Here is a 17,963-nt window from a genome sequence, read left to right as displayed (position 1 = left end):
AAGTCTGTTCCGTTCTTGGACATCCCTCATCCTTAGACGTTTGGCGCTGCAGGCAAACCGGGTTCCCCACCGTACAAGGTCGTAACGTTGTTCAAAGTGGCATCACGGAAACGTAGAACGTACCCCTTGGTCCACGCAATATTGAACAGCACCCCCCCCCCCCCCCAATTCCCCCATCCCGATATTTAAGATTAGCAAGGGGCTTCCCGTATAGCAAGGAAGCGACTGTGCTCAGGGGGCGCTCCCCGCGGTGATTCGATGAATTCCTCAGCAGACGGCAAAGCAGATAATCTATACGTGGGACGTGAAGGAAACCGTCAATCCCTGGTATCCATTCCAGGTTCCGCCGTCCCAGTTAAGACTCTGAGACGCTATAAGATTCACGAAAAATATAAAAAACAGTGATTGAAGTAAGCATCGATGATCGCTGGGTTTGCCCCTCTCTCTGACTTGGAGAAAGACGCCAATAAGGTCTCCATTTTTAATATCCGCATAGCGAACAAGCCGCTTCAAGCCGAACCAACCGGAGGCTCGTTCCGGGAAAGCGATATGCATGCCTCAAGTAGCATGAATGATTTGTCGGAGACGGAAGAAGAAGGCATGGCCTCGACGAAGAAGTCGGCCGTGCGCGTGTCACCGGAACTGTCCTGCATAAATGATGTCACGCTTTCCTGCGGGCGTATAGACGACACCGCTGGGGGGGGGGGGGGGGGGGGGGGGGGACGTGGCGTTATTACAAGGCGGGACGCGGGAAAGCAGGGTGTAAAAGTGAAACTGCGCATATCGCATTTATGCACTCATGGCGCGTGCGCACTGTATTACAAATGGTGGTGGCGTTGGCTGTCAGCGTGGATCGTAGCTTCTCGTGAGAAATCCACTGGGATACAACGAACGCACGTTCCCGAATCTTGACGTTTGGCATACCTCTTTCTTGAGCGTCGGTTGTTGCGTGTATATATATATATATATATATATATATATATATATATATATATATATATATATATATATATATATATATATATATATATATATATATATATATATATATATATATATATATATATATATACACACACTTTCTATACGCAGGTGGATAAAAGTGAGCCGCTCTAGTTTTTCAAGAAATGGACCGAGTTGCAAAATTAATTCTGCAGGCCACAGAAAATATAAAGGGTTCGTACGCAGAGAAATAAACAAAAAAAAAGTGAAACCCGGCGCGGTGTTGGCTCTTTCGCGAGTTCAGACCCCTGCGCTTGCAGCCACCGGGCGCCGATTGATCGCCGCCCGCTCTTTCGGATGAGCTCCGTCGGCAGCAATTGAAAGTACACAAACGACTGCGCTTCTATATCCTTCCGTTTCTCCTTTTTCAGCGGCGCCGCCAATGCTTAGCGCAAGGCGGCGAAAACAACGCTTTCACCCTCCCAGCTTTCCGGTGTTTCCGCAGCGCCTCTCGCCCGGAACGGCCGCCTCGAGTCCGAAAGCGGAAATCAACGGCGGAGCCGGAAGAGAGAAAAGCAACTCCAGAGGAAGTGGGAGGAGAGGAGGGGGTGGGGGGGGAGAGGGTGCAGCGTCGAGCCTCCGTTGCAGGCCAGCCAACTCGCGGCTGTATAGGCCTTGCTGCTGCTATTGGGGCAAACAGCAGCGAGGAGCGCGAGCGATTTGGCGAAGAAGGCCGTTCTCTCTGGGGCTTCCCGGCGCGAAATTGGGCCGAGGGCGCAGACCGATGGTCCTCAAAATGAGATTGTCGGTTCTCGCTCTGCTCGCGCCAGAGCGCAGTGGGTGCTTCGGCCCTGCCGCGGTACGAGCAGCCGACGAAGACGGTCGTCGTGAGGGCTCCCCGCAGGAGGGCGCCACTTCACCGAAACAGCGCCCAGGCGTGTCGCGCTTCGGCAGTAATCCTGAGTTCTACCGCAGCGGCAGGGTTTGGGCCAGTTGGCTGGGCACTGTTATAAGACTGTAAAAGCGCTCACACGGCAAAGACACAGAACAACCGACGCGCACACAAGTGCCCAACCGACGGACGTCACATCTGCGTCGGCACCTTTGAAGATTGCGGGCCCATTTGCAAAGCGCACTGCGTGTCGGTCATCCTGCGTCTCTCTGTGTGTTCTGTCTCCGCCTTCCTGTGTGCTTGGAGTTCTTGCTCGCCTTGTAATTCTCTGTTCTAGACCCACCACAACGTGGCAGCATACAAATCGCTATGTACTGACGCATTACAGCCGCACTGAGCGCTGCCCAAGTGAGCCAACTTGAGAACTCAGTTTTCCTTACCATTTTTTCCCGAGGCCAGTCAAGCTCACGTTTGGTATAAACTGGTGCAAAGGCCATACTTTTTTTTTTAATGCGGGTCTGACTTTTGAAGGTGCAGACCGTACACGAATAAAAAAAACATAACTGTATTTTTCTCAATTATATAGTCCGAAACAAAGGGTGCGGCCCGTACTGGGGTGCAGCCGTTACCCGAGATTATGCGGTTAGTAGACAGGAGCCCGCAATTATGATCGGAGGCATCTACCATGTACGTAAACTCACCCTTTTTTTATGGATAGACGGGCTGTTGCTGTGGTACAACCATGAATCTTAAGTCTGAGTGTAGTTTAGTGTGTTGTGTTGCGTGTCGTGTCGTGATCTGTTGTGTCGTGTTGTGTCGTGGCGTGTTGTGTTGTGTTGTGTTGCGTTGCGATGCGTTACGTTGCGGTGCGTTGCTGAGAGCTGTGCTGTGTTATGTTGGGTTTGCGCGTTTCGAAAACCTCCGTGGGAAGTCCGATAGCGTGCAAAAGTCGCCAAAGCGTGCATCTTCACGGGCTCTTGCGCAAAAGCACTGACACAAGAGTACAAAGTTGAACCAGAACTCTGCCTGTCCCGCACAGGAAGTTATTTCCCGCTAACGGCCGACCCCGTCCGCAGCCGCCGAGTCGTTATAGAGCCATCGCCATTGCATAGCCGCTATAAAAGCCTGGAATGTTGCAGTACGGGCAGCGAGAGACGCCGTCGCAAGTCACAGAAAGTGGTTGATGAGCTCTCCGCGAGCCACGACTAAAGCGATAAGCAAATAACTCTTTATCTGCACTCAGTGCTTCCTGTACACGCCAAACGACGCCGGCCGGCTACGCTTCGTAAACTCTGCTGCCAATTCCAGCGAAGCTCGAGCGCCGGGGCAAAGAACGGTTCCGGCGGAAGACCAGCTCCTTGTCATAACGACTTCAGTCGGCAAAGAGGTTGGGCCCCTTCACTCCTTCCGTTCGGAAGCCGTTTTTCTGGCTGGCATGGCGCCCGCATAGACAGGCAAGTTCACCAACCTCGACCTCGGGAGGCCTGCGTTTGTGGCGCGCGAAGCATGTGCGGACTTGGATCCCCCACAACCCCCGTTTCCTCACCAATGCACTCGCGCGATATACGCCTTATTCTGAGCGGGTAATGAAGCGAACAGGCACCGTCTTGGCGGCGAGCTCTCTCGCGACGCCTGGAGGCACTGGATCGTTCGGCAGAACATGTGCGAGCTTTATACGAAAATAAAAAAAGAAAAGCGTCCGCAACGTCCCGAGCTGTCGGCACCAGGGACGTTATATAGAGGAAAGCATGAAATATATCCCGACTGCATTTGTACAGTTCTGGCTCTTCGCGAATTGCCCTGGATGCGAGCAAACTGCAGACTCTTTCCTTCCTACGTCAACGACCACACAGCCGCAACCGTGCGTCTTAGCTAAACAAAGCGCTTTTGATGTAAACGCTCCCAGCCGCCCGCTTTCCAACAGCACTGGGTGAAACAAAGTTTCATTCCGAAGTTAACCTAAGACTTTAAAAGCCGCGGGGATAAATTGCCGGGGAAAGAAAATAACTCTCGATTCGTGGATGCCACTCGGGAAAGTTTCGCAAGAACACGAAGCGCGGCCGATATCGGGTGAACTTGGAAATTGCTTAAGCCCAGCCCGCAGAAAGCATCATTTCTTATCCGAAAGGATGCCAACTCTCTTTGTTCACTTCGGCTTTGTCATCCGAGTTCGAAACGATATTTCCTTTTTTGCAAAGTCCAGGATCCAAAAGGTTTTGGTTGCACAATTGGGCCACAAATTAGAAGTCGGCAGGCTGGCCTGAGAGTAAAAAGAAAGGAGGAGGAAAGGGGGGGGGGGGGGTAGAGGGTGAGGTAGACGCAGAATAGAGACAGTGGCCTCTGCGAAATTTCGAGCTGTTCGGCTGGGACACCGAAAGGGTGCCGACCTTTGCCGACGGGATAGAGAGGCGCAATCCTAATCATGACAGCGCACCCGGCACAGCACCTGGCATGGATGAAAACACGGGAATCCGCTTAACTACGCGCGGATGAGCCAAGCGCTTTCCGACCTCCGGTTCTTCAGCGCCTCGCCGACAGCCGCGAACATTTAATTCTCTCTCTTGTCCAACCTCTCACAGTTCTTCACTCGGTGAGATTCAGAGAAAGAACAGGGAGTCTCCCATCTTTCTTCGCGATTTTTTTTTTTGTTTTCTTTCTTTCGAAAGCGTCTTGCGAAGTCACCACCGCTTTCACAAAAGACCCCCGAGGCACGCGACTGACGAAACGCGAGTCGCGTCCTAACGAGGTTGCGACAAATGCCGGGCTGGGCGCGGAAAACTCTTTTTCTCCGCGCGTTGGCGAAAAGGGGGAGGGGAGGGGGCGACGTTTTCTCGGCATGCTGTAGATCAACCCCTTGCCTACGGCAGAGAGAACTTTCGGCCGTCCCGCAGAGAGGAAACCCGGGAGTTTCAACTCGCAGCGCCATCTACACGCGAAACAAACAACGAGAAAGAAAACCCCCGAGGGGGTGGGGGGGGGGTTACAAGAAATAGCAGCAGCAAGTGCAACGACGAGGAGATGTCCCGCATGGGAGCACCGACGGCGACAGAATGAATTGCCCCCAATTTGCAAGTTCAGAAGCCGCCCGGCCGACCGAGCGCGCCTCGCGACAGCAGCGCCGGCAGCGGCCGTTTTCGGCGCGAGGCGTGAAGAAGCAGCGCGGGGGGAAACGCCCTTGACTTACGCAATCCCGAATAACCAGGGAATATAGAATGTTCGCTGGGAGGAGAGGCACAGTCGGTCCGTCGTCGACCGACCGTGGCTCTGAAGAAAGTTCGGTGTCGACGAGCACTTACGCTCGGTTTAGCAAGAGTGCAAAGGCGTGTTATTGTTACAAATGGCACTACTATCCACCCTCCCCCCTCCCTCCTCTTTTTTTCTTCTCTCAAGTAGCGACGGTTTCACAAGGCACAGTCAAAGAGTTTGCCTGTGCGACTGGAATTTCTTGTGGCAGCAATATCTGTTAATGTTTTATTCAATCGTCCGAGTCCGGCCCGCGCGTTTTAAGCCTACGGCTCTCTCCAACTCCTATAAAACGCCCAGTGGTCAAGTTTCGAAAGGACTTTCCGGAGTTGCTCGCCGAAATAACGTTGAATTAATGATCGCACCGGGCTTGGTTCGAACTGGATTTGCGAATTTACGCTAAAAAGTCGGAGCGAGAGATTTCTTCAGGCAATGCCGTTTGGCAGCGGGCGATACGAAATACCACTCCAGCACGGCGGTGACTTACAACCGGCGTTACGAAGGCAATTGTGACACTAATGGAACAAAGCTTTTAAAAAAGGCCGCATTTTAAGCCTCTGGGTGTATGCAACATTGATGCGCTGCGCCGCGCTTTGAGATTTGAGCCTCTAGAGGCACTGCGAACACTTCTGAAATCCCCCAGAACTTACAGAAAAAAAGAATGACATACACAGGGCGCTGTCAAGTTCGTAACGCGAAAGTTCAATATTAGCTGGCGCGGGGAAATGAAGGAATTTCGGGAAACGGGGTTCAGTTCGAGGGAAGTGGCGGGAGTGTTGCTGTTATTTATTTATTTATTTATTTATTTATTTATTTATTTATTTATTTATTTATATTTATAATAAACTGCACATCTCCAACCAAAAATGTCAACTTTAACCCAACGTTTCGAAGCCGACTCGGCTCCTTCATCAGTGGTGACTGACTGAGGGCAGGAACTAGTGTCTACTGCCCTCCGTCACTCCTGATGAAGGAGCCGAGTCTAGCTACTGCCCTCAGTCACCCCTGATGAAGGAGCCGAGTCGGCTTCGAAACGTTGGGTTAAAGTTAACATTTTTAGTTGGAGATGTGCAGTTTATTATAAGTCTTCAAACCCAACCAGATAGGTAAATCTCCAAAATGTTTAGTTTTTTTATTTATATTTATACAAAATACCCATAAGGGTCCTCAGTTGGAGGGTATTACATAGTGGGAGGAGTGGGGGTGCGTACAGGCATGTAATTAAAAGTACACAAATAAACCACAATTTCAAGAAACTACAACAAAACAGATAAAAGCATATGAGACTTTGCAAGAAAATTACAAAACACAAAATTAAACATTGAAGCGTAAAGGGGGAAAAAACATGAACAGAGCAGCAGACAGTAACATTAATACAGGTTATACAATGTCTCACAAACAACGGAATGGAAATAAAACGAGAATCATCAATAACAGAAATACAAGACAGAAACCTAATGCACTGTTTAGTTAATGTACCCAAAAAATCGCCGACATCACAGTGGAGGTGATGCTGCTGCTGTTCTTCGCACTGTCATGGCACGTGCTAGTGACGCCATGCGTGGCATTACTGCACGCTCACCGATAAGTATGGCGGGTGGTCCGTGCTTGCGTTGCGGGCGCGAATGAAACGGCGGCCATGAAAGAACTCCAGGTGGTCGAAACTGGTCCGGAGACCTCCACTATATACGGCGTCCCTCAGAGCCCACGGCGTACAGCTTCGGGACGTTAACACCGCATACGACAAACGCTGCTTAATAATAATAATAATTGGTTTTGGGGGGAAAGGAAATGGCGCAGTATCTGTCTCATATATCGTTGGTCACCTGAACCGCGCCGTAAGGGAAGGGATAAAGGAGGGAGTGAAAGAAGAAAGGAAGAGAGAGGTGCCGTAGTGGAGGGCTCCGGAATAATTTCGGCCACCTGGGGATCTTTAACGTGCACTGACGTCGCACAGCACACGGGCGCCTTAGCGTTTTTTCTCCATAAAAACGCAGCCGCCGCGGTCGGGTTCGAACCCGGGAACTCCGGATCAGTAGCCGAGCGCGCTAACCACTGAGCCACCGCGGCGGGGCAACAAACGCTGCTACAGATTCTTCTGTTGGGCCACAGCGCCGAGGGTAGGCGCGTTTTCAAAGTTCTAAAGACTGATATACATGTCACTTACGTGGGCTAAACTCCTCTCAACAATTAAGGAGCCTAACGGTAATAGTTAAAAATATAATTATTCAATATTAGTTAACCAGCGTGCTAGCTAGCACGTCTTGGCTGCATTCTGATGCACTGCACTGCTAATGCTATGCCGAAAAAGCGCTCTTCTAACTAAAAAAAGCCCTTTTTTCAAATTCTGTGGCCGTGTGTACTGTGCGCTTATATCAGTGCGTGGTGTCATTGCTATCAGCTCTAATATATACGGAATATACACAACATGTGGTCGCGTATACTGCAGACTTACGAGTACATTGTTTCTTTGCTGTCAGCACACATATTTGTGGACACAGGGCAAGTAGAGACTGGTAGTGCGGACTCAGGAATGTCCAATGCAACCATATGATGCATTCCACGGACTACTAATCGAAGCAAATTATTTGTTCTCTAAAGGGCGAAAGCCACACTCCCACTCCATGAGGCAATGGGGCATGGAGCCCTGCAAAGTTCCCAGTTCCTGAAGTGCCCAGAAATCTGATCACAAAGATGTCCTCACGTTAAGCTCTTAAACTGGGAGTATGTGATACCGCTTTGCGTTGCGCAGACACATGAGTCGTATACTGACGCAAGCGTCGTCACCTTCGTGAATAGACAATGCCTTGGAGATTTCGCCACCATTTCGATGCCTGCATCTGCTTATGAGGCAACCGAAAGTGTTGAAACAAAGCGGCAGGCATTCGTTACTTAAAGCAACGTCCGGTTAGGTCACTGCAGTAGGCCTTTTTTCCCCCCTGGTCGAGGGAGGGGAGTGGAGAGGGCAGAATATTTCAGAAGAAATGCACCTATCCCAAGCTTTTTCGCGTGCCTCCCTTGTGGCATCGCGTCTGCGAAACTGCTTTCAAATCTAGCTAAAGGCAAAAGATTACAGCGCGCGCCGATAGATGGCCGCGCATGCAACGCATGCTAAACTCGAGGCCGACGCTGAGCCATCACTCCATCAGTCGATGCGAGCGTAAGGCTACGGCCACGAGCGCGTGGCATCAACGAGCTTGCACAACACGGCCCCGTGGCGCGCATCGTTCCCGCCACCGCATATTTACCGCGGGTAAATATGCGGCAACGGGAACGTCACACCGCCGCAAAGAACTGACACAGCGAAGGGCGACGCGAAAAAAAAAAAAAGAAACAAAGTTTTCGGCGCCCTCCGCACAAGTGATCAATGGCACAACGACGGCACCGAAAAGTCTTTAAAGATGAAGCCTGAGAGGAGAGTGCCACAAAGTGCAGGGGGCGTGTGCGTCGGGGAAGTTTCTCCGAGGCACGCAAACCGGTGATCCGCGGTCCAACAACCAGGACCGGTAATAAGACCAGACGCCGCGGGAGAAACGCGCTCAAAAACGAGCAGAAACAAAGAAAGCACTGTGCGACGCCGTCAAGCTGGAAAGGGGAAGCAGGGGAGAAAGGCAGCTGGCGACGAAGGTCATTCAACCCGACTCTCCCTTTCTCGTCCCCACCGACCCGATGGTCTTCACGCAAGTGCGCCTGGACCGCACACCTGGACCGCACGGTCCTGGCGCAACCAACGGCAAGCCTAAAAAAAGAGTGGCAAACTCAGAAGCGGTCTCCCCAAAACCGAGCAGTGCTGCGGCGGGAGTGGCCGGGAGATTTAGGCCACGGTAACTCAGTGCGCTCTTTGCCACAGAGCTATGCGGTCTACTATCTGGAACAGAAGCAGGCCACGTTTGTCAGGTGTAACGCAATACCAAAGCGCCGTCATGAGCTTTTCGGGCGGATCCTACGCGGCAAAGATGCTGGCGACACTCGCTACAACCCTCTCCTACCAGATGCGGAATCGGAATTGTCGGATAAGGTATTTCAAACCTTGCTTCCCACTTACGCGCACACACGGATCTGGAATTTCATTTCTACTCACCTCTCTATTTGGAGTACTATAACATCGAAAGACACGTCGATCGAAACGCAATGCTTCGTTCGTGCATCAATATTTCACCGCTGTATATCGTTAACGTTCAGCCGTCGTCGAAACGTTACTGGGAACGCGGTTCGAGGAAAAAAAAGGTGAGTTCCGTCTTGGCCATTGCATGTAACCTGAAAACAAAGCCCGCAGCCTGCGCAAACAATTAAGTGCCAGAGTCTTCATAATTTTCGGGCTGTGCGCCCAGGCTACTCGTCTTTCAGACTTCTGCGCGTCCAGGCAGCACTTGGTCTCAAAAGACTCGCGTTCCCGTAAAGTTCTGTCGCCGGGTGTACACCATTCACGCGAACATGCGCGTCATAAATTATTTGTGGATAGCGAAGTCGTTACGAAAACAGAGACCAAGGAAAATGGAAAGCAAGACAAACTAACAGCGAGAGGTTCTGCTTACCTCTGCTACGCTGTTTGGAGGATTTACCTTGGCGGCAGGTATGTACAGTCTGTCCCAAAAGTAACCATGCTGGACGGTTTGCTTCGCAGTCGTATATTGAAGCTATTATGCCAGCTCTCAAGCTCTAAATCTCTGTATGGTAAGGAGAACGTTAACCCTTGTCTTCACCTTCCGAGAATTTTTCGATCTTTAGGGAAGCAGTAAAAGTTCTACTATTCGAATGAGAAGCAAACCATGCAGCCTGGTTACTTCTGGCAATGGCTGTACTATCGCGGGAAATAGTAAGTGACCCCCCCCCCCTCCTTTCAAATCCGAGCGCTGCCACTGTGCGTGGGGGCGCCACTTGACAAAGCACTTCTGGGGTCGACACCGGCGCAGTGGGCCTTTCTCGAAACCGGAAGTTCTTTGTCAGGTGGCGCCTCCACCCAGAGTAGCACGGGTTCGAACTTGGAACGGGGTCTCTTATTTTTTTACATGGCAGTACCTGTAGCACCTGTGTATGTGTCTAGTATTAACACCTAAATACACTCAGAAGGGGCATTTTTTCTTCGTATTTTGTAGATACGGCTGGCGTGCACGCGGCGCAATTTTGACGGATAATCATGGATGTCAATACCCAGCATTTCTTTAAGGGATCAATTTGTAGCTTGAACACCATTTTTAAACCAACATGCGAATGAGTCCTTATTGAAATCAAACAGTTCTCCCTTTTCCCGTATGGCGTCGATGATTCCCCGTCCATAGAATAAGAAATCTGACTCCCCAGATCACGTCTTCCCCGCAACCTTACCGATCACTGCACAGTTCGAGTGTGAAGCGAGGCGCAGGGTGGCTTGCTTGATGTCGATCGAGCATGGCGCGAGCCGATCGCCGCCTCGCGTGCTTCGTGGTCCGCGCGCCCGTAGCCGGAGCTCCGCGATTCGAACGGCTCCTATGCCTGGCCGCCGCTGCTCTTTTCAACGCTAACCTGCTCATGCAGGAGAGAGGGTCTCAAGTTTTTCGCCTATGCCTCGAAGACTTTGCATGCTTCTGCCGATTTCCAGTTGGCATTGAAACTCCCCTGGACGTCCTGTGGACGTTCAGGATGTCTGCAGGACGTCCGCAGGACGTCCAAGGAAGGTTTAGTCCCCATTGGGTTGCTTTCTAAGGACACGGCTCATGCAGATACACTTCTGTGAGCATTGAAGAGAGCGAGTCGGAAGGCCTGGTTACTGCGCTAACTAGGTGGCACTGCGCTAGAGGACAGCTTACTCCCATATAAGCCTATTCGTGCTTAGAGTGCAATGTCCAGTGCTCAGTATGGGCATGGCTCTCGACGTCTTCGCGAAAAAGGTGTGTATGCGGAAAGAGGTAGCAACACCGCTCGCCAATTCGGAAGGCATTTTGTTCAATATGTGCGCTCTCTCCACCCGCTAGCCAAAGTCCTCCTCCCCCTCTACCACAAAAGGTTCACATGAGCATAAGGGTTTGAGCCCCTGAAAAGCTAACATCTACATAGCGCCTCTAAATGTACGAGTTTTCACCACTCAGATGGAAAGCCAGAACTTTCATTCTAGCTCAGACCGGGCCGTTCAGCTTTAAGTTTGATTTTTCTAACCAAACAAAGAAAACATGGATTAACTAACACATTAGGGTTGGCAGGCCTAGGGAGGCTTGCATTAACAAACAGCCAACTTCCGAGGGAAAAAAAAGAAACAGTTCAAGCTTTCCTTCTCTTTGCACAAAACGTGCTTTCTAAATCCCCTCATCTTAATGTTCTTGCCTAATTCATCCCAAGTGCATTAAACTATTTTCTTTGCTGTTGTTGATCACACTGTTTAGTGCCAAAGTTTGCAACTTTGCTATTACGGCAGCCCTGTTTTTGTTAGTTTTGTTTTAGCCTCAGTTAAAAAGCGTCTGCCCTCACGTTCCAGTCCGACCGTTCCGGCTAATCCCACGCCACTTTCAGGTCACGGTCCCATCAGCGAATGCAAGTGACAGAACGACGGACAGACGGCGTCACAGAGACGAAAAGACAGGGTGGAAACAACCGAGAAAGATCCTACGGGAAAGAAAAATATAATAACGAAGCGCAAAACGAACACAGCCCCTATACGTGTTCGCAGAGTTGACGGCCTCGGTGTCGGCATTCGCTGCTGCAGAGGCGTCCCCAATTAAGCGGAGCGCGCATCACCGGAATAACTTCGTCAGCGAGAGGGGCCGCGTCGACGCGCTGCGCGGGTCCCGCGCGAACGCTCTGGAGTGGAAGGGAAAATTGAGGGCGCAGCTTTTTCTTCCCTTCGCACTGTTTGCCTGCGCGCGACCTCTGTCGCGGCGATAAAAAATAAATAAACGGAAGACAGGACGCTTGGGCGCCCTTTCAAACGCACCAGGAAGCAAACGTTGGCCTGGGCGCCTCAATTAGCGGCCTCCTCCTCTGTGTGCCCAGCGCCGAAAGAATTGCCTGCCCGCGTAGACCAGAAAGGCGTGACCGAAGTTCAGCCATTTTTGTTTGTTTCTTGGGTACGGTTGACAGTTGCGGGTGGAGGGACGAGTGCGTCCCTAGACAGCGTTTTAGCAGCGGCTGTATAATCGGCGTCAAGAACAGCGAACGCCTGTAGGGGATTCTGATGTGCATATTTGCCCGAAACAGTAAATGCAGCTGTTTGCGAGTCAACCGAGGAATCGTTGCTGGTAAGTCACCTACAGTTATAGTCACGGCCAAAACTCACAAGCGTGCCACTGTAGCCTATACCCATGGAGCGCTCACATATTGAGGGCACGGAAAAGTGGCTTAGCTTACATCGTGAAAGTGCACACAACCCACAGCTAAAAAAAACAGAAAAAGCTGATAAGACTGCGCACCAGCTTATGTGCCTGGCTGCAAGGAGTCAGGTGTCATAGGTAAGTTCGAGGCTATTTGGACACCTTCAGGGTAAGCCATGCTTGAACGACGGCACACGGGAAAAATCGTCTCAGCTGCTTGCACTCATGGGCCGATTTGAAGGATGGTAAGATAAAGGGCTCGACTACCTATCCCCGACTACCTATCCCCAACCCAGAGCGAGAAATTTTTTTTCGAGAAACAAAGAAATGCCTTTCGTAGGTGCAATCAGTGTCACCCTCTGCAAAAGGTAATTGATTTGCCACTTTGATTGATTGCTTATTTGCTTGTTTGACTGATTTTTGCTTGATTTTTTGATAGACTGATTGTTTGCTTGATTGTTTGATAGACTGATTGTTTGCTTGATTGTTTGATAGACTGCTTGTTTGCTTGATTGTTTGATAGGCTGATTGTTTGTTTGAGTGGTGCTTTGTTTGAATGCGTGGCTGTCTGTCTGTTTGTTTCTTTCTCTCTTTCCTCCTTTCCTTCCTTCTTTCTTTCTTTCCTTATTTCTTTCCTTCTTTCTTTCAATATACTGCAGGCCGAAATGTTTTAACCATATAAGAGTGGCAATACAACAAAAACAAAGCTCAACTGCCTTCTATCGAGTTGCCGATAGATGCCCCTTTTTCCGAATCGAGGCGGACTAGTCGATGTATGTACACACGAGACCCGCTGTTCGTGGACATCTTGAGTTCCCTACAGTTGGACCGCACAGCTCCTCCGAGCGAGCCTGCCTTGGTCCAGCCGTTGCCCCGCACCATATATACACACACCTCACGAGGTGCAGCGAACAATTTCTCCGCTGCGCAAGACATCGCCGCTTCCGAAAAACAAAAAAAACATGAAGCACGTGCCTCGCCCCACGCTTGTTTCACATGCGCCGGCTCGGCCCTGCATATGCATATACCGGCAACAGCAGGCACGCGCACGCATCGGCGCGTGCTGGGCAGCCCCGCCGTACGGGGGGGGAGGGACATCAAAGTTTTACGGCTCCTCCGCGGCGGGCGCAAGTCAGCGCGCGGCTTCTCGCGAATACGTCTTGCTCCCATCTCGCGGCGGCGATATGTAGCGCGCTCATAACGGCATACCTCGGGAGCTGCCGCTCTGTATATGGCCGCGCGGGATGAATAAATGAGAGGACCGCGGGCGGCCACCACCGCTCCCCACCGGCGGCGGTCGAGGCTGCGCGAGGCTGGAGGGCGCCAACGCCGCTTTCTGCGCTCAGGTGCGCGTCTATACCGCATGTGCTCACCTTGTAGGAAGCCCCCGCGCCGTGGCCGGTGGCGCTGCTGCGTTCCCGAGTCATCCTTGTCTGCAATAGAAAAAAAAATATGGATGTGACACTTAAGCTCCGCCTTAATGATATGACGCGATAGCGTTAATGCACATACATGCGCAATTGGTCATTCCCAACTTTGCATTCGTATGTCCCTCCGCGGTGGCTCAGTGGTTAGGGCACTCGGCTGCTGATCCGGAGTTCCCGGGCTCGAACCCGACCGCGGCGGCTACGTTTTTATGGAGGCAGAACGCTAAGGCGCCCGTGTGCTGTGCGATGTCAGTGCACGTTAAAGATCCCCACGTGGTCGAAATTATTCCGGAGCCCTCCACTACGGCACCTCTTTCTTCTTTTCTTCTTTCACTCCCTCCTTCCCTTGCGGCGCGGTTCAGGTGTCCAACGATATATCAGACAGATACTGTGCCATTTCCTTTCCCAAAAAAAAACAGTTATTATTATTATTATTATGTCCTTGGGAGTCCTTATACCACTCCTTGCGCAGTGGTGCAGCGGTTAAGGGATGCCCAACTGCTCTGCGATGGCAGGTGCTTATATAATTATAATTATGCGACGCGGGTTGCTCTTCCCGAACAACCTCTCGCGATCAACGATTAATTTAACTGCCACCTGCCAGTGCGGTTAGTTTTCTCGCAACCCGGTGGACAGGTTGTGGTGACTCCACAAGGACACGTGGCCTTGTGACATGCCATGGTCACCATCCAAAGCATCAGCCGGCACCAAATCCCGAGACACGTCCCGGAGCAACGGATGGAGGGGCGGTACCATAATTTCACACTTAACGTGATAAGATAGATAAATTCAATGAAACCAAGGCAAAGAGGCGGGCCAGAGAGATTGATATCTGGCCTGCTACTCTGCACTGGGGAAGGGGAGGAAGAGAAGAAAGAAGGACATGATGGGTGACGATGTGGTGAGAAGGGAGATGAGAGTCTGTCCACGCACATTCGATGCCATCACAACCGCGAGTCGAGGCCTGTGTCACTCAAACAACGTGAAAACCCCGCATTGCCGGGGCTGCTTGCCAATTCTGCGGCCAAGCGCCTAGCAGTGAGTCCTCCGAGTGTGGCCTGCTATCCAGATGCTTCAAGGAAGCAGCCAATATTAGTCTTTGGCCCGCATATACCGGACAAACCACTAGCACATGCTCTACAGTCTCTGCCATACAGCATGTGCTATTATGTGCGTTGACATGATGAATTGACCATCGACTCAATCACACAATACTGCTGCACCAGACGCATAGTTGATATCAATGAAAGCCGGATAATTTTCACTGCATAACCACCCCAAACTTAAACAGAAACGTTTGCCGGCGTCGTGAAACTCGCGGCGTGATTAAACGTGAGTGAATACGGTATGACAGCACCCATGACAGGCAGCAGCACATGGAAAGTTTACCGTGCGCAATGCAGAACTTCTTCAACCATTTTTTTTGTGCGTGTGTTCTGTAGCGCGCGCGCAGTCAAATGTTCCATCAACAGTACGTGCCTCAGCGTAACGTTTACTAACAGTAAAGGATTCACAAACAAACCATTTGTTTGTTCTGCTTGGCGTCGAAGGCATGCGCGTCCTGAGAATTATTTCGCTTGTTGCATGCCTGCTGTGAAGCTGAACAGATGTCAAGGTTGGTAACTGCAGTCGCTTGCTTATTTACAAAAAAGCGCGAAACCATTCAAAAGAAAAGCAAATCTAGAAAGCAGTTTCACAATTCCACGTGCTGTCAGAGACAACCTGACATCTGAAACTGCGGTCCGCGCGGTAATGTGACAAGGGTCACGTTGCATTACAGAAAGTACCCTTTATACAAAATCTACGAACACGGAAACAGACATGAAGAGTTAACTTTGTCCCGTATAAACAGCTGAAAAAACGCTCTTTCCACAATCTTTTAAAAATCTCCTATCGCTATACGAAGGTGTGCGTTTGTTAAGATAAGGCGTCCAAGCAATTCTGCCATTTTTGTCATAAATTCTTGCGCAAAAGAGAAACATCTCTCCAAATTAAGCTCGAGCAGTCAATATATTTTTATTTCTTCTCATAAACAAATCTCCTCCAAAGCGGCATATAGCGGCTACGAGCAAAAAAATTTCTCCGTTCTCAGTCACTCGAGAAGTTGACCTCGTTGTAAAACTTCCTCCTAAATTTTATGGCCGTTTGCATCGAAGAAGCGAACACACTCCAGGTATGTGCTGGACGCGATGCTGAGAGCGTTTGTGAGCGATACGCTCGAAAGAAAAAAAAACGTTACAAAAGGAGAAGAGCAGTGTGCACGTGTTTGACCTTTAAACGAACCGCCAGTCTCAGAGGCTTTTATTCTCCACGGCGAGAAGCAGCCCGTTGCAAACCCTGGCCCGAGGCGCAGGCCCGAGAGAGCTTCGAAGAATGCCGCGAAGAGCATCGAATGAACAAACACTGCCGCCGTGAGCCCAGAATCAACGGATAGGCGTGTTCGTTGCCTTACTCACTGGAAAATACGATACGAGGAACGGCTACTGTCGGCATGAAGTTTAAAAATGCTGCTGCGAGATCAGTGCAGGTCACCTGCCTCCAGGATGTTGTCGGAAGTAGAAGGGCATTTCAGAACTCACTCCGCTTGACAGCTACACAAGGCACCGGAAAAATCAGCGTCGCTATAGGTGAGCAGTACTTGAGTACTGTAAACATAGCCGATTTAGAAGGCACAGAAGAGCACATCTGGATAGAAATGCTGATTTCTCGGGCAGGAACCCTCAAGCTCCTACGAACCTGAGTGTGCGTAAACAACACTGATTTCTCAGATGTACAAAACGCTGCCCTTCCGCACAGATATTCGTCGTTACGTAGACCTTAGCTATAGGTGGAGCTGTTTGACTGCGCGCGCAAATGATGCCCCGAGAGATAATCATCTGGACGACGCGTTTCCATCGCTGAAGAACATAGCCCTCGGCTGGTTTGTGCCTCTCGAAATTTTGCACTGCTTGACTATGTGGGGTCATGGCTCTGTTTACAGAGCAGCATGCCCGGGAAATGCGAGCTGACAGCTTGTAACGAAGAAAGGATTTCGCGTTACTTCACTTCTTTGCCCAACTGATTCTACAAGAGTCACTCGTAGCCACGTTGTGCGAAGAAATGCTGTGTACTTGTGTGTGCGCGTGTGTGTGTGTGTGTGTGTGGAAGGGGGGGGGGGGAGCGGTCAGGGCACCTCCCGGACACCCTCCAGTAAGAATGCACCTTCCACCTATAAGAGCTTCCAACCAGATTTGTCGCGTCACATCGTATGATCGCGAGTGCATTCTTGTAATGTGCTGTTTCATCGGTTATACGATGGATAACAAAAAATAACATGCACTGAATAAGACAAAATCTTGCGTTGCTTGAACAACTGGCACAAGACAAATGCCTTTTATGAGCCAGTCGACGAACACAAGATTTTCTGATAGATGTCAAAACTGGCTTCGAAGGAATACGAACACCGTGATAGAGAGGATAAGATACAAGACGATGGCACTCCCGTTTATTGGACTTCAACCCAAGTGAAACTGACGTCCATTGTAGTTGTAGTTGCAGCTGTCGTGGAAATCCGCATGCCTAGGCAAGCCAAGCCAAAAGTCAGCAGACAAACGAAGACTTGGTTTCGCTGGCGTCCAAGCGGATCGGCGACAAGCCAAGGCAAGCCAAAGCAAGAGCAAAGCCAAGCCAACTGAGAGAGAAGTAGAGGAAGATTAGACGAAAGAAGAAGCAAATAAAATATAGAAGCCAAGCTAAGAAGAAGACGAGGACGAAAGGGCTGAAGGTGAAGAGAAGGAGAGAGAAGAAAGGGGGAAAAAGGAGGGACATCATGGTTCTCGCCGAATCTTTAAGCCACGTTTTAACTAAGCGGTAACCTAGTTTATCCACTTCTTTTGCATCAGGGATGAAAAGCGTGGAGGAAGTGACGCGCCTTAAGGAAAACTATTTTGAACAAATGTACACTTCTGACTCGTCGTTTTCAATTAATAGCCAAGTGCCTACTACTAAAAGACACCCCTTTATTATTGTTTAGAAGTTGCATTCTTCGTCGCCAGTTAGGTAGCCCACCTTAACAGCCTTAACAGCGACTCGTAATTTGCGGCCAAAAGCTGAAAAAGGCTCCCTATCCTAATCACAAGCAGCAATAAGCAAGCGAACCACTAGGCTCGGTCGCGGCAGGCTGAAACAATCAGCGACACG

At 50.4% G+C, this 17,963-nt stretch overlaps 1 long non-coding RNA gene across 1 annotated transcript in view; it reads right to left on the bottom strand.

Annotated features, from left to right (window-relative positions):
* The window catches only part of LOC144110653 (uncharacterized), a 462,868-nt gene that overhangs the window by 340,294 nt on the left and 104,611 nt on the right, over window positions 1–17,963 (bottom strand). The window contains exon 3 of the long non-coding RNA XR_013309890.1: window positions 13,731–13,790. This is a non-coding gene — a long non-coding RNA (uncharacterized LOC144110653). The remainder of the gene's footprint in view (window positions 1–13,730; window positions 13,791–17,963) is intronic.

This window comes from Amblyomma americanum, chromosome 11, assembly GCF_052857255.1.
Source record: "Amblyomma americanum isolate KBUSLIRL-KWMA chromosome 11, ASM5285725v1, whole genome shotgun sequence".
Taxonomy (NCBI): domain Eukaryota; kingdom Metazoa; phylum Arthropoda; class Arachnida; order Ixodida; family Ixodidae; genus Amblyomma; species Amblyomma americanum.
The sequence above is the reverse complement of the archived record's forward strand: the minus strand, read 5'-3'. Positions and strand labels throughout refer to the sequence as shown.